Source organism: Zootoca vivipara, chromosome 14 (genome assembly GCF_963506605.1).
Source record: "Zootoca vivipara chromosome 14, rZooViv1.1, whole genome shotgun sequence".
NCBI lineage: Eukaryota > Metazoa > Chordata > Lepidosauria > Squamata > Lacertidae > Zootoca > Zootoca vivipara.
In genome coordinates this window covers 20,235,403-20,251,622 of record NC_083289.1, presented here as the reverse complement: position 1 = coordinate 20,251,622, position 16,220 = coordinate 20,235,403, and the positions used below count along the sequence as shown (strand labels likewise).

General features: G+C 43.0%; 1 protein-coding gene across 9 annotated transcripts in view; it reads left to right on the top strand.

Moving 5' to 3' along the window:
- AKAP13 (A-kinase anchoring protein 13) overlaps positions 1-16,220 on the top strand; it is a 231,743-nt gene that overhangs the window by 15,616 nt on the left and 199,907 nt on the right. Inside the window, exon 2 of one of the 9 annotated variants that reach the window (XM_035130702.2) lies at positions 206-248. The exons of 7 other annotated variants lie outside the window; for them this stretch is intronic. The gene's annotated coding sequence lies outside the window, so the exon portion shown is untranslated. Of the gene's footprint in view, positions 1-205; positions 931-16,220 lie in introns of all 9 variants that reach the window. One more of the 9 variants, XM_060282932.1, reaches the window with a different exon arrangement.

The following is a 16,220-nucleotide window of genomic DNA, read 5'->3' as shown; positions in this document are numbered from 1 at the left end:
GCAAAGCTGTTGAATAGGACATTTAAACCATATAAAATGCAGTCTGTCGAATTTCCAATACAGTATTTCCATTCAACTACTTTTGGCTATCTGAAATATTTATTTGTTTGTTTGTTTGTTTACAACATGTAAATTTAATGTTCTGTTTCTGTTTTAGCATGTGAGTGGCTTGCAATTCTGATAGACAGGTCTCATTCTATTTTAGGGAAGTGGAAGGACTTCCAGATCAGAATTCTCTGCCTACAAATGTAAGTTCTATAGAACTGAAATCTGAAGAATAGCACCTTTCTTTAACAGGTGGTTACCAGGGACAGATTTGATACCTAGACATCCAAACTGCCCTAAGTAAATATTTATGCACTTTTAAAAAAGTATATTGCCCTTCTAGATTGACATGGATTTTATCGTTCTGAAACTGTTCTGAAACAATTTCTGAAATACTGTATTTTTTATCATTCTGAAACTGCTCAATAAATAATAATAAAACTTATTTTATAAAGGATGATTGTATCTTTCTAGAGTAGCTCATTTCCCTCTCTGAACAATCCATCCTCTCTTTCGGATGTTGCAAATGGCTGCGATTCGGTTTCTCATTATGACAAAGCGTCTGCAAGGAGTTAGATGGAGCTGACCAAGTATTGTTTTACTGTTTCCTGCTCTGGATTAGAGACTTTTGGCAGGATGAGGGGGACTCGGGGAGCCTGCACATTGCTACTGCTTAGTCATCCATTGCGCTGGTTTATTAAACCTCACTTGGGAAGAGTTTTGCCTTTCTCTGCTAGCTGCGTATACTTTTTTGGATCCTTCCTTCCCGGAAGTGAAAGCTTTACCCACCCATTGATGAATAATGAATTGAAAACCTGCCTAGTTTCACTGTTTACAGCCTTTGCTGCCTTCACAGAAAGGAAGAGTCTAATCAGGAGGATTGTGGTAAGCAGGCACACCTGTTTGAATGCCGTGGCTGCTGTCTTTTAGTATCTGGTGTTTTTTTTAAAGATGTTGGCTGTTTAATAAATCAGTTGCTTTACCTGGCGTTAGTTTACTATTCACAGTTTGGAGTTTTCTTATGACAGAAAGCTGGTGGAATAAGCTCTTCAGTCACTTGTTCAAAGAAACAATTTTGGGGGGCTATGAAGCCATATGTTTTAAGTAGGACATGGGATGGCAGGGGAGTAAACAGCCTTTTAGTTAGGTCTGAGTGTATAGCACTACCTTCCTGAAAACAAATAGTTTTTTATATTAAATTGCTAGTCATTGTGATATGTTTGAAAATATATGGGCTAAAATCCTGAAAGTCAGAAGGTGGCAGAATAAAATTTCCAGGGATTGAGGGATAGGGGTCTAGTGTTCTTCCGTGTGACTAGCCAGATTGAGTACAAATGTGCAAACTGGCAAAAAAAACTGAATAGATCGTGCTTTCAAGCTTCCAGTGTTTAAGCAACCATAATCTTCCTTTTCTTCTTCCACCAAGTGGACACTTGGAAGTTTCTTCTTCTTCTTCTTCTTCTTCTTCTTCTTCTTCTTCTTCTTCTTCTTCTTCTTCTTCTTCTTCTTCTTCTTCTTCTGTGATCATTCGTAGCCAAGTAAGATTGTCTTCCATAAACACGGTTTTAACAATGAGTCTTTAAGTGACTGTGGAGGCCAATTCTGGATCCACATGTCCTTCCACAACGGGGACATTGGTTTCCGGATGGCAGTTGATCACGGTGTGGATTTGCCAAGCGTGCCTTCCTCTTAGCACATTTCTCCCTTGCATCCTGAGTTCGAGTGTCTTCAAAGCCCATGACACCTTTTGTAAAGGCTGTTCTCCAATTGGAGCACTTGCAGGCAAGTGTTTCCCAATTGTTTGTGTTTATACTACATTTTTTTTAGATTTGCCTTGAAACGGTCTTTGAACCTCTTTTGTTGACCACCAGCATTACGCTTTCCATTTTTAAGTTCGGAATAGAGTAGTTGCTTTGGAAGACGACCATCAGGCATCCACACAACATGATTAGTCCAACAAAGTTGATGTTGAAGAATCATTGCTTCAACATTAGTGATCTTTGCTTTTTCCAGTACACTGGCATTAGTTTGCCTGTCTTCCCAAGTGATGTGTAAAATTTGAAGTATGTATTACCATTAGCCAGAGCTTAGTAGTGGAGCAAATTCCTTGTGTACAGAAACTCCCAGGTTCAATCGCAGGCATCTCCAGTTAAAAGGGTTAGGCAGCAGATGACAGGGGAAGACCTCTCTCCCTGAGACTCTTGAAGGGTCATTGCTGCTGAGTTTCAGTAGACAATATATGCTAGTTGGACAGGAACAAGGTGCACAGAGCAAATGAGATGATTTATATCTTCCTTACTTGGTACCATCAGCCTACGTGCCCATAGTCAAGAATAACAGAAGTAAAATGGGTAGTTTGCTGCCCCCAGAAACTTGGTGATCTACATTTAGACAGCGTGAGGAGGTGGTAACAGGTGGAAGACTGTAAGAGAAAGAAACTTGAGTGACCAGGGATGTGTGTGGGCAACGGAAGCAAGTTTTCTCAATTATAAACCTGAAAGGGATTGGTGTAGGTTTCTGGGCTCATATCAGTTTAATGATGTAACATGGTCAAGTGAAGACAAGCAGCAAAACATGCCACCAGTCACTTTAGTCAGGGCTAGAGCTGAATTTAAGGAGGGCACTATGGAAAGTGGCATATCGGGCACCAGATGCTAAATCCAAGTTTTGTGTGTGCTGTGTGTATATGTGTGTGAGAGATTTTTATCCACCCTGTCTTCAGTTCAACTAAACAGATCTTGGCAGAAAGATTAGAGGTTGAGAAATGCAAATCTATAGTCAGGTAGTAAAGTCTATTTGCCTGAAACGTTTGGCAGTGTTCTTGACTCAAAGCAGCTGTCTATTTCCTCCTTAGCTTTCTCCATATTTGCTCAACAGTTGTCTCAGGCAGTGGTATCTGTATTTGGAAAGGATCTTGTTATGAAGTGGAAAGGCAGTTCCTCCCTTCAGCCGCATGCATGTAAAACAACCAGCAGGTCTAAACGGACAGCAGCGAGGGTTGGTCCAGGCTTACTGTCTTAAGACGCGTTGCATGGCAATCTTGCTGAAGCCAAGTTGGTCTGGGTTTGGTAAACGCCTGGGAATCCTATTCCTTACACTTGAGTTTATTGGAGGAGAGGAGGGATTATAAATGAAACTAACAATTCCACAAAGCACCAGGTTAAACATGGTCAAACAATGAAATAGCTTAATAAATAGAATAACACTAAAAAAAAAAGCTACCCCGGAACACGAAATCCTAAGAAGCAAGACATAGCAGTAGGATTTGTTTTTTAAATGCAGGTAGCTATTGATCCATTAGAAAAAATAGAGTAATGATTGCTTAGTAGCAAATTCAGAAGTGCAGTGTCCCTTCATGATAGCCACAGATTATACAACCTTCTAAGATTACACAGTAATCTTATAATTACACAGTGGTAATAATTTGGGATGCATTGGAATGATCTGTGCAGATCTTCATGAGTTGCCTTTCAGCCAGGGGTGCCAACAATAGGGGGCTCTGGGTGCCTGAGCACCCACGTTTTTGTTGTTGTGGGTGCTCAGCACCCACACCGCAGGGCCCCCGATGCAACCTCTGAGGTCTCACAAGGCCTCAGAGATGCTGTCCCAGGCATTGTGAGACCTCGGAACCCGATTTCCGGAGGCACCTTTTACAGAGTTGGACCAAAGTTCTACCTAGCTCAGTATTGTCTATACCAGGCATCCCCAAACTGCAGCCCTCCAGATGTTTTGGCCTACAATTCCCATGATCCCTAGCTAACAAGACCAGTGGTTGGGGAAGATGGGAATTGTAGTCCAAAACATCTGGAGGGCCGAAGTTTGGGGATGCCTGGTCTACACCAGCGGCAGAGATAGAGAAGGGACATAGTGCAAGGCTCATTCAATTCAGAGTATCTCCAAGTAGGAGATGGATCAAATGATGGCAAGATGGATCAAGGGTTTGCTTTGATGCACGGCAGCTTCCTGTGTTCCTGTGAGTATTGTTGATGAGAGACAGAGGAGGAGAATGGTAGAGCTAAGCCTGAAAGAGGTGAGCTGGGCACAAGCCTCTTTTTACTTGCAATGCCCTGTTCTTCCACCAAATAGTTCAGAGGGGCTTGTGTTTTTATATCAAGGCTATTGCTCATCCAGTTTCAGAAGTAGAACTGGATTGTGGTTTTTTAAAACCACTTTCTGGGCCATGTGTTTGCTCTCTCTTAAAGCACGTATCGCAAGGAAGGAAGTGGTGGGGAGTCTGCCATGGGCAGACTTGACAGAAGTTAGTGGAGATGTGCAAAATAGTTTGCATGTTGACCTTTTTTTGGGGGGGGTCCTCTGAAGTTCTTGCAATTTCCCCACCCCTCTTTATTGATTAAATAAAAATTAATAGTCTCTGAAAAAATAAATGAATGAACATAGCATTGAGTTTATAGTGTCTTTCTACATAATCTTAAAACAGTAATGGTCAATGTTTGCTCTTCCCATACATGTAAGCAAATTTCTCCCATCCAATTTTGCAAACATGTCTTGCACTTTCTGAAAGACCCAATTCTAAGATGACAGGCATTTGCTCATCCATTAACATCTATCACAGCTAAGTGTTGTCACTTAATCTTTTTTGACGTGTTCATGTGCTTAGGAACACAGTCAAGGCCGGATTTAGGTTTGATGAGGCCCTAAGCTATAATGGGGCCCTTTATATGTCCAGCTGTTTTTTTTGTCAACAACAAATTGTCGCTGTTTTTTGTTGTTATGGTAATTTATGGACCTAATAGGTATCTAAATAGGTATCTATTTGCACATGCAGAATGTAGGCACCCTGTATATAGAAATGAGCAAACCAGTGATATTTTAGGGAGCAGGCTAGCAGGTGGGGCTCATTACTTACATCATAGGAGCCTACACAACACAAAACACTGTTGCTGTATGTTGGGGTTTTTTATTTGTCTTTTATCTTATATTTTGGAAATGTACATTCAGGGTTTTTTTCCTTTAATTTTTTTTGGGCCCTAAGCTATATAGCTTGTTTAGCTGATACGTAAATCTGGCACTGAACACAGGGGGCTGCTTTCTGTTGAGTCAGACATTAAACCATGTACAGTAGCTAAGCGCTATCTGCAAGGAATGGCAGAAGCTCTACAGGCAGAAATCTTTCCAAGCCCTACCTGACGATGCTGTGAGGACTGGACCTGGACCATTTTTTATTTTTTGCATTTATAACCTGTGCAGCTGTGTACATGTTGTTCCCAGACTGTCACTTATCTGGCCGTTGGCTGGCTCCTGACCTGCTGAGCTTCACCAAGGTGATGGCCTCCTGAGACTTTTCCGCTGATCTGTGACCTTTCAGAGCTGCATTTTTATCCATCTTAATCCTCCCCCCCCCAAATGCATCTATACAGAAGTGTTTAGTGGTCCAGGATTGGGTGAGAGTGGAGGCGGGTGAAGACCCATTACCATATGTGCAGCAGAGTCCCCGTCTCCAGGGTCCTACCCTGTTTCTCATATTTTAATACATACCCATAAAATAAGCCATAGCAGGATTTTTAAGCATTCAAGGAATATAAGCCATACCCCGAAAATAAGACATAGTGATAGGCACAGCAGCAATGCCGGCCGCGGCAGGAGGAGGAGGAAAAAAATAAGACATCCCTTGAAAATAAGCCATAGTGTGTTTTTTGAGGAAAAAAATAAATATAAGACATGTCTTATAATATGAGAAACACGGTAGACCAATTTGCATGGTCGTAGGTGAAATGCTGGCAGCATACCACCTAATGGGGCAAGGCATTGTAAAATACATATCGCAGTGCAGAGTATTTATTTGCATGAATCCATGATGGCAGATTTAACTTATTCTGTGTATAAGACTAGGTTTTTCCCCTTAAAAATAATGTCAGAAATTTAGGGGCATGTTATACACGGATACATCTCCCCCCATTTTCTTAAATCTGAGTCCCCCAAAATAGGGAGTGTGTTATACATGGGGGAGTCTTATAGACAGAAAAATACGGTAATTCTAGAGGATTGGAGGCAATTGCTGAAAATGCCCTCTTCCAACTGTTGAACTAAGTAAATGAGGGTATATATGTAACTTAAGGCTAGGCTAGTAGTCTTCTGTCTACTGTTTGCTGTCCATGAATTGGCTGGTTTTTCCACAATAGAAATTAATTTCATTTAGAAAGACGTATGGAGTGAAAAACAGCTGCTCTATCTACTCTGGGCAACGCCGACCCAAGATCTGAACATCTGAAGACCTGCCAGCTTGAGGACTCTCAACTTTACCTGTCTTTATCAGTTCTGGCCTTTTAAATTAAAAAAATGGATAAGTGCAATTGCTAAGCAAATAAGGGAAGTGCTTTCCCACATGACAGCTCGAACGGAGGAGTTCTGCTGGTGCCAGTATTATTGAGGCTCTATTGTTGGCTCTGACAAGTCATCAAAGGAAACGGAATTCACATATCAACTTGTTATTAATGCTGGAAGTGTTTGCAAGCTCAGTTCAGGTTTACTTAGCAGCCAAGAGAGGTGTGACTATTGATAAAAACTCGGAAGTTGGAGATAATGGCCCCAATTTGGACACAATGCTTGGTGTCCGCTGAATGTCTGTTTCTTCTTCATTCTCTCTCTCTACACCAATGTTCTTGTTAGGTATATAAATACGGAAATGCTGTATGGTGCTGTTTTCTCTGTGTGTAACTGTTTTTCCAGGGATCCATCGACTTAGAATTGCTCATTAGATTGATAGATAAGATGGCACAAGCAACTAGTTTGCAACTTTTCTTACTAATCTTCTTTAGTTTATCCTCAATTTTGGATATACGTTTTAAGTCATTGCGGCGCATTCAGAGCTTGGTTGGTGTGTATGTAAATAATCTTTGTACTTCAAGAACTATCCTGCTGGTCACCTCACAGTGGAATCACTATTTGAACAGGGATAACTTGGCTAATCTACGCTCTCATAGATCGGATCGCTAAAACGTGATCTTCCTTTGAAAACTGTCCATAAACTTCAATTAATGCAGAATTTGTTAAATTTATACCCTGCCCTTCCTCCTGAAGGAGCCTAAGATGGCAGACACAATGCTGTTAAAGCATTAAAGTTAAAATAAACTAGCAAGTTTAAAACATCTGACCGCGATACTCTCTCAGCAATAGTTTCAAAGGTGCCTAGAACAGAAACATTCAGCCTTCAAATGCCCAGGCAAACAGGAATGTTTTAACTCCTCTATACACCAGTGTGGTGTAGTGGTTAAGAAGAAGAAGAAGAGTTTGGATTTGATATCCCGCTTTATCACTACCCGAAGGAGCGGCTAACATTCTCCTTCCCCTTCCTCTCCCACAACAGACACTCTGTGAGGTGAGTGGGGCTGAGAGACTTCAGAGAAGTGTGACTAGCCCAAGGTCACCCAGCAGCTGCATGGGGAGAGCGGAGACACGAACCTGGTTCCCCAGATTACGTGTCTACTGCTCTCAACCACTACACCACACTGGCTCGTCTCTCAGCCCCCCTCACCTCACAGGGTGTCTGTTGTGGGGGAGGAAGGGAAAGGAGATTGTTAGCCGCTTTGAGACTCCTTCAGGTAGTGATAAAGCGGGATATCAAATCCAAACTCCTCCTCCTCCTCCTCCTCCTCCTCCTCCTCCTCCTCCTCCTCCTCCTCCTCCTCTTACCAGGAAGGGCACTCCACAAGCAGGGAGCCATCACAGAGAAAGCCCTGTTGTGAGTCTGTGACAATTCAAATACAAAAAAACCCAATCCTTCCAGTAGCACCTTAGAGACAAACTAAGTTTGTCATAGGTATGAGCTTTTGTGTGCATGCACACTTCTTCAGATACAATAAGCCTGCAACTTTCACACATTTAACTTGTGCACATTTAGCTTTATGCATGTGGCAAGCAAGCAAGCAAGCAAGCTTAAAAGGGGAACAGAAAGGGGGTGGGGCTCTGGGGAAGATGACTGGCAATTCCACTCTCCATTGAACCCAATGTGATTTTGGCTCTAGGCATGATCTCCGGAACGTAACCTCCATGTAGGTTGTGTGTTTTCTGCAACACCAATTTTGCCGCAGTTGCAGTAGTTGCCTGTACATTTCTGAGCTCAGTTCAAAGTGCTATTTTGACCTTTAAAACTTTACAGCTCATGACCCCCATTATCTTTTGCAACATGTCTTCCAATATGAACCTACACAGACGCTTGGATTTTTATCTGAGTCTTTCCTTTGAGAGGCTCAGAGGGTGGCGACAAGGGAAGAGGCCTCATTTTGGTTCCGAGTTAAAAGCTTTTCTCAGACTTTGGTGACAATGCTTGCCTGTTTTTAGCTTCTGGTTCTGCCGCTGGAGTTTTGTAGATTTTCTTAACAGATTGCACGGTGCTATTATTATTATGATTAACCTTACCACCACCCATTCTTATGCTCTTAAAAATTGTAGTATGTCACTCGGAGACCTTTTGTATTCACAAATAACAAACAAGTTCAAGAAGTAATAATAATAATATGGGATCTTCTCTGGAATAGCTTTCCTGTCAGATTTGCCTCCATGGAAAAGTTACATGGATAATTGGTTCAGACCTGCTAAAGATTAAGTCATCCTGTAATTGCCTAATGTGGTGACAGATTGGCACATCTCTGAATCAGTAACTGGGGGGGGGATGGGGGAGGAAGCATCCTGAGCACACCTAAAGTTGCCTTATTCTGAGTAAGAACATTAGTTCATCTATATCCCAGTATTGACAATTCTGAATAGCAGTCGTTCTCCACTACCAGGTGAAAGTCTTTCAGATCCTGTAAGTCAGGGGTCAGCAACCTTTTTCAGCCATGGGCCGGTCCACCGTCCCTCAGACCATGTGGTGGGCCGGACTGGTATATTTTGGAAAAAAAATATGAACAAATTCCTATGCCCCACAAATAACCCAGAGATGCATTTTAAATAAAAGGACACATTCTACTCATGTAAAAACATGCTGATTCCTGGACCATCTGCAGGCCGGATTGAGAAGGCGATTGGGCCGCATCCGGCCCACGGGCCTTAAGTTGCCTACTGCTGCTTTAAGTGGAGATAGCCAAGTGTTGAACCTGGGGATTGACTGTGTACAGAGTATATGTTCTTTCACTGGCCTATGGGGTATGGTTTGAACTGCTGAGAACAAATGTCTTAAGTGTGCTTCTTGAATAATTATTTGTCTTTATATCCTGCCAGCCTTCGGTCCTGGAATCAAAAACGGCTTACATGTTTCAAGGCACTCTTCTATCCAGGCACTGATCTGCTTAGCTTCAGCAAGGTGGTAGCTTCACGTGGCTCTGGAACATACCCTGGGAACGATACTTGATTTAATTAATGATTGGCACAACAAAGGCTGTGACTTGATAGAACCAACTCCCTTGCAAAGTCTGCAGGATGAACAGACTCCATCCTGGAAAAAAAACATTGCAACACTTCTGTGTTCTAGGAAACGCCCAGTGGGGTGTGTTTTTGGATCAAACTAAAAACACACCCGGAGAAGCTGTACGCTTTGCTGGGGCTGACTCAATTTTCAAACACTGCTTTGCCTAGAGTGGATATGCATTTGAGGACCATTATGTTTGTAGTGGATAGGGCTGGACTAAGACTGGGGACACCTAGGTTCAAATTTCTGCTTGGTCATAAAGCTTGTTTGGCTGGTTTGGGACTGATTGCCTTCTCCTAGCTTCAGTCTCTCAGGGTTGAGAAATTAGTGGTTAATTTGCAAGCCACTTAGAGGAAGAGCAGAATACAAATGTGATAGATAAATAAGATCAGATCTCTTTCCTACACAAGCCCATTTTTTCCTGGAGTAGCTCAACCCGGGCAGGAGAGAACATACCCTTTTCACCTTTTACCTATTCTGATTATTTGGACTAGTTCATAGAATCATAGAGTTGGAAGAGACCACAAGGGCCATTCAGTCCAACCCCCTGCCGAGCAGGAAACGCCATCAAAGCATTCTTGACATATGCCTGTCAAGCCTCTGCTTAAAGACCTCCAAAGTTTGATGTCTTTCTCTGACTTCTGGAGGATGGTACGGGAGCTAATCTGTTTCTTGGCCTTTTCTATATTCCTACGGCCTCCAATCTTAGAACTTTCATCTGCTGTGGAGGTTGATCTCCTTCCCAAGGCTGTTTTGGTTCTGGAGTGCATCGTACCTGACAAGAGTCCTGCTGGATCAATCCAGACACCCATCTAGTTTCTAGTCCAGCACTCTGTTCTCACAGGCCAATCAATACACATGAGCACAGCAGTGCTCTTCCCACTTGCAATTCTCTGGCGTTCAGAAGCATGCTATCTATGTACCAGTAGAACATAGCCACCCGAAGTTTGTAGCCTGCGAGCGGGTCTTCTCTGTGGCAGCCCCTAAGTTGTGGAACCCCCCCTCCCAAGTTGCATGTGTCAGCTTCCTTATGCAGCTTTCAGCAAATGCTGAGGTGTTTCTTTACCCTGGCCTCTTTGACACTCGAGATGCGTGTTTTCAGGACCCATCCTATAATTTGCTTTAACTGTTACTGACTCCTGGATTTTAAATGGTTGTAGTAACCCGTCCTAGGACCTGGTGTTGAAAGTGGGTTAACAAATATAACGATAGTAGTAATAAATAATCATCACAACTAGCAACCAATGATAGCCTTATCTTCCATGAATGCATACATTCTCTTAAAGCCATCCAAGATGGCGGCCAACACTGCCTCTTGGTGGGGGCGAGCTCCATGTTTTCAGCTATGTGCTACGTAAAGAAGTACTTTCTTTTGTCTGTCCTGAATCTTCAAGCATTCAGCTTCATAGAATTGTCCCTGAGTTGTTGTAGTATTATGTGAGAGGGAGAAAGCTCGTCTCTATCCACTTTTTTCACACCATGTATAATACTGTGTACCATTCTATACAAGATAACTTACTTAACCTTATGTGTTGAAACGGGTCAACATCTGATGGAAACCAATGCCTGGCTCGCTGCAATCAAGGCCTGGCTGAAAGTCCACTTTAGAACAACACCTAACTCCTCCTTAACCTCTGTGCTTGAAGACCGCATTTCATCTAGTAGATGGTATAGAGCAATTCAAGATAAAATCCGTAGTTTGGGCATTGCTCTCGAGAGCCTTGAAGCATGTGATGAAAGTTACATATTCCAAATAATCAAGCAGCGGCTCTATGTCCATGAAAGACAGCGCTTGTTACCTCATACTCCGAGATCCTGTTCTCCGGAGGCCTTAGGTATTACAACGCCCTACGGAACCTGTGCCCAGATATCTAAAGGATCTACTACTCCCTTCCTATTGAAGAGCCTTTATGCTTGCGAGATTAAATGCCTTCCCCTCTGCAGTAACCAATGGTAGATTCTCACATACCTCATATTGAGCCCATTTGTGTGCCTGCAACCAAGAAGTACCTGATTCAATGGACCACATTCTGTTAGATTGCTCTCTACACAGCAGACCTCACCAACCGATGCTGAGCAAAATGTTGGACCTCTGGCCTATAACTCTTGAGAAGAAGTCAAATGAGGTTTCTCCTGGCAGATCAGGACAAAGATGTCACTGCTTTAGTACCTTCCTTTTTAGTCACAATTTTACCTGAAAGGGTTCCCAACGAACCATCCTTTCGGGGAACATACCGGGCGAAGCAGTATATCTAAGTGCAAATGATCACAGTGTGACCTTATGACCCTCGACAGCTTCACCCGTGTCCTTTTAATTATCCCAGTGACCTGAAATATTTTATACTGTGATGCCAGTTAAGGTATTTGATTTGATTTGATTTACAAGATAACTTGCTATGGCTTCTGACCTGTTAAATTTGGACCTTGCTAGCACTTAGAAATAGGGGAGGGACACGAGTTCTGGCCATCCTTGTGATGTTGGACTCCTATCCCCATCCGCTTCAGCCAGTGTGGTCAGTGGTTAGAGAAGATGGGAGGAGCAGTCAGGCAACATAGAGAGGCACAGGGCCCCCACTTCTCCTAAGGGATTGCAAAATGGAGACATGAGACATCGGATGAGGATGCTGCTCCTGAAGACTGTGCTTTTTGTCAGCTGGTCACCTCAGTTTCAACTTTTTCTCATGCAGGTGGAATTGCTGAGCATTTGGAAAATCAGGTTGGCCCACAGGCATGTGCGTTAATAGTTGAGCCTGCTCTTGCTGTCTCCTTGTGTCCATGCTATTACATAATCCGTTGCATAACCAAAAGAACCTGACTAAATTAAAATCTGGTTAACTTTTTCTTTTCTTTTCAATCCTGTGCTTGCCTTCTCTCTGCCAGCAGCTGTAGGGCCTAACTGAAATCGACTATGATGCTTAGGAATAACTGGACGGGTTAAAAGCAAACCACGCTGCTGTGAGTTTTAGTAAGAGCCCTTATTGAATCCATATGGCCCATTTGGTGATGTGGGCGTACAACAAATTGCTCAGCATTAGGGGCGAGTGTGTGTGTGTGGGGGGTCACACTTAGTATGGGCTTGTAAATAGCCACTCTTCTGCTGGTGCACAAGACAGTCTTCCAGCTGACTAGATAGGGATGCTATACAGTCGTTAGGACTTCTCAAGAAGTTTTTATTTTTATAACTCCAAAAGAGCTGTTAGTGGGCCTGGCAGCAGTTTTGAGGTGTGCATGAATGTGCTTAAATTGGGGGAACTGTGTGTGGGATGAGAGGACTAAACACATCCTTGCCAGCATTGTTGTTCAGTTCAAATTCAGTGCTGATCTTATGTGGCAAGTGCAGTTTGGATCTTCATTTGGAAAGTACTGATTTTATCTTGGGACCTTGCCCTTACGGGAAGAAGAAGCTCTCAGGGCTCTATATAGTCTGTGCTCAAAGACTAATCTGTATTAAGACTAACTGTACTAAAATAACCCGAATTATGTGATGCTTACAAATCATGCAAGTTAAAGGAATCTGGTGGGTATTTTGCAAGCTTTGCAAATTTCATCCAGCTTTTGCTAGTCAGAAAAGGGGTGAGAAGAAGCTATATTGGACACTTGAAAGCCTGAGTGCCGACCACTGGGAATTTTATTCCGCGCTTCTGAGTTTCACACCAGACATTGCTGATGCTCTTGCTCGCTTGAGGGTTAGAATGTCCTTCCTTTAAAAAAGAAGGAAAAGAAATTTGAGACGTTCTCTGCTGAATTCTTTGTTCAGTATCACATTGTGCAATCTATTCTGCTGGATTGCAGTGCACAGACTGTTTCCTGAGAAGACAATTCCACATTGAATCTTCATTTCTGTCATCTTGTAGGCTGTGTAATAAATGGTCCTTACTGGGTTTGTGTGTGTGTGTGTGTGTGTGTGTGTGTGAGAGAGAGAGAGAGAGAGAGAGAGAGAGAGAGAGTGAGAGTGATATTTTCTTTTGCAGGCGATCATTAGGTGTGTGGTGGCTGTAATATTTTGTTAATGCATGGGGTGTTTAGGTGAAGTAGATGTCACGAATGGAGCTGAATTATAGCCTGTTAATCCCCCTCAATGCGCTGCAAGATCAAGCCTTTCCTCTAATGGAAAAAAATTAATCTCTACTCCTTCCACCTCCAAAAGCCTTTTACTGGTTTTACACTTCCCACCTGAAGGTTGCAGAGTTCTCTATATTCTTCACATCCCGTTTCACTTCTGAGTTGTTGTGGATTATGGCAATGTGTAGGTTTTTCTTTTTTCTTTTAAAGCCACACTGCACTGAATTAAAACACAAACAATCCATCTGGTTGTACTCTGCTGGAAAGGAAGAGCTTGTTCAGAGTCCTTACTTCAAATTGAGTTACCAGATGCTGTAATGCTTCCTATTCCCTTCCAGATAATAAAGTACTTTACCAGGCATGCTGGTGGTGAACTCACCCTGCTTGACCAATGTCCATAAAGACCGTTCTTTTCACTACCCTTTAAGTCCATGCCCACATGCATTTGAATTTGTATTTTTTATGCAATTATTTCATTCATTTATCACAGAATTGTAGATTCTCCTCCTCATTCAGTCGTCACAGCAACCCTGTGAAGTATGTTAGGTTGAGAGGCAGTGACTGGCCCAAGGTCGCCCAGTGAGCTTTATTGGCTGAGTTGGGATTTGAACACTGGTGAACCTAATCTGACACACTAACCATTACAGCACACTGCCTGTCAGTGTAAGGAGCAATTTCGGTTGTACAGTGGTACCTCAGTTTAAGTACGCAATTGGTTCCGGGGAGCCATGCGCTCCCCGAGCAGTACTTAAATGGACCACCTCTTACGCGCATGCATGAAGCGCCAATAGAGCACTTCTGCGCATGCGTGCACTGCACAGATTGCTTCTGCGCATCCGCACACCACGGAACCCGGAAGTAAACATTTCTGGGTCCGCGGAGTACTCAAACCGAGAGTACTCAATCCGAGGTATGACTGTACTGGTGTTTGTGTTTGTCTCTGCCTTTTAATTTTTCTTCAAATTTCTGTTATGGCAATTACGGTAAGTAGCAAACAAGGCATGTGTGTAGATAGCTGTGCGTACACTTCAAAAAAACAAAACAAAAAACCCAACAAAACCCTGCTGAGGAAGTTCACAAGCAAACAGTCAGGAAGTTGTAAATTTGCTTGTGCAGTTTTGGAGTTGGGGTTGGGGGTTATGTGCAAATCTATTCAAATCTACTATTTTGTGCAACTATATGACTACATCCCTCTGTGCAGGAGCATGCTAAGCAGAGTCAGAAAATAAGTGAAACCGATTGTAAATTCTCAGCACACATTTTTCAGGTCGCTGGTGTGGAGATGTTTAATGTGTGATGTTTTCTGCAAATCTGAGGAAGGAACAAAGTGAGGTTCTGCTGCTCTGTTCAGGAGCACTGCTGGAAAGGAAACATTGTGGAGTTGTGGGTGTGGAAAGGGGAGTGGCAGAAAGTGATGGTTGAGCCACCCACCCCAAAACAGCAAAATAAAAAATCTGCAGCCCTGAGTGGAGCTGTTTGGAGCCCGATTTCCCCCAAAGTTACCAACAAAACTTTAGGTTCCGCTTACCAAAAAGCTCTCCAAGGACACAAGAGTGTCCAGTTGCTTCACCCTCTTTTTCAAGATGCATCTTTTAGGGTGTGCAGCTACACATCTTCGACAAGAAAATGGTTGGACTTGCTGCCTTTGTTTCTGAGGTTTTATTTTTCTAACTGCGGCTGTTGATCCTTGCCACCCCTTCCTGCCGAATAAGTCTGAAGTGCCTTATCTGCTGTATTGTAAACCCTTCTTCTGGTTGTCTTAACAGCCTCTCTCGCCCAGGGGGAGAGAGAGATGTATAAAAAGGGTCTTTTCACTACCAAACAGGAAGCAGAATGAATAGCAGGAACTTCTGATAATGCACCGTCTGTGTAAAAGAGAAAAAAAAGAGCCAAGAGGGAGGGTGTGTGTGTGTGTGTGTGTGTGTGTGTGTGTGTGTGTGTGTGTGGTGGTTATGGCGTTGAGCAATGAGGAGGGGGAATTTGTCTCTGAGAAATGTACCAGAGCGATGATTAGACCCACAGGAGGTATCCAAGACTTGCTGAGTGTAATTAATACTTGTGGCTGAAGAATGTTCCCTCTTCAGCTAATTATAAACTTGCTGCCCAAAGTGCTGACCCAGGAAATATCTGCCTGTTTTCTTTTTCGTACACAAGAAGTTGTTCCCAAATCCATACTTGAGGGTGCTATGATACCACTTTAAACAGTTGTGGCTTCCCACAAAGAATTCTGGGAGCTGTAGTTTAAGAGTGCTGAGAGTCTTTTGGAGGCTCCTGCTTCCCTCACAAGGAAGTCCCTCTTCACAAGGAACTCTGAGAACTTCCCTCCGCTTTTCCCATGCACTGTGTAATTTCATAAACTTCTCTTGTGCCACCTCCTACTCAGCTTTTTTTCTAAACTAAAAAGTCCCAAACGTTGCAACCTTTCCTTATAGAGTTGCTCCAGTCCCTTGTTCATCTTGGTTGTGCTTTTATGAACCTTTTCCAGTGCTATGATATTTAAACCCTGTGTATCACAGGTGCTTAGGAAGGGCGTTCCTGATGTAGAGATGCTGGTGTGTGGTTGCCTGCCAGAACTTGTAGCTGCCAGGCCACTATCCCCTTCCTTGCTGAGTTAACACTGAGTTTCCAAGGCATGTCCAGCATCTCCCAAGCCCAAAGCAAACAGTAATTTACCAGATTTTTTTCAATGAATCGGGGGACATTCATTTTTTATTTTTATTTTTGAACCTGAGTAGCAACAGGGAGTCAA